This window comes from Helobdella robusta (genome assembly GCF_000326865.2).
Source record: "Helobdella robusta unplaced genomic scaffold HELROscaffold_18, whole genome shotgun sequence".
NCBI lineage: Eukaryota > Metazoa > Annelida > Clitellata > Rhynchobdellida > Glossiphoniidae > Helobdella > Helobdella robusta.
In genome coordinates this window covers 686,647-687,431 of record NW_008703981.1, presented here as the reverse complement: position 1 = coordinate 687,431, position 785 = coordinate 686,647, and positions in this window count along the sequence as shown.

Sequence of the window (785 nt, the reverse complement as noted above, 5' to 3'; positions counted from 1 at the left end):
TGAACTGCAGCCTGAAATTTGAATTTAAAAAAAAAGCGTATTAACTTATTCAATTTTAAAAAGTTTTTGTGGAAAAATACACTCAACAACAGTAACATCAACAACAACAACAACAACAATAAAATAGGCAACAATAATAACAACAGAAACAACGACAACAACATAAGCAGCAATAACAGCAACAACAACAACAAACCATAAAACAACAAACTTAACCGCAAACAACAAAAATTTTCACAAGTAAAACACCCACCAACAACTTCATAAGAATGGTAGTAAAAAAACATCGATGCACACCAAAGTCTAAAAATGCAGCAAAAATAATTTAAAGGATAGGAGCCTAAAGTTCGAATCTTTAATTATTCCTCTACTTTGTGAAGTTTTCTCGTCATCCACAATAATTTATTACAAACCAGGCTACTATCAAACTTTTTAGAAACAACGATTTTACGCATACAATATAACAACAACTAAGTAATGGTAAATTGTAAGATGACAATTTCTGGCGCGGGCAACATTGTAAGTTAGGAACTCCGCAATACACACACACACACACACACACACACACACACACACACTACAACATACACATACACGCTACTTAACAATACAGTTGGATAGAAAACTGAAACAACAACTACAAAATCAACACTTGCAAGTTTGCAAGAACTAACACAACATAAAAAAAACATCAACAAAACCAATTAATTAACAACCTCAGCAACAACAAAATACTAATCATTAACAAAACAACATAGCAACCACTATTAACAACAACATTCCAA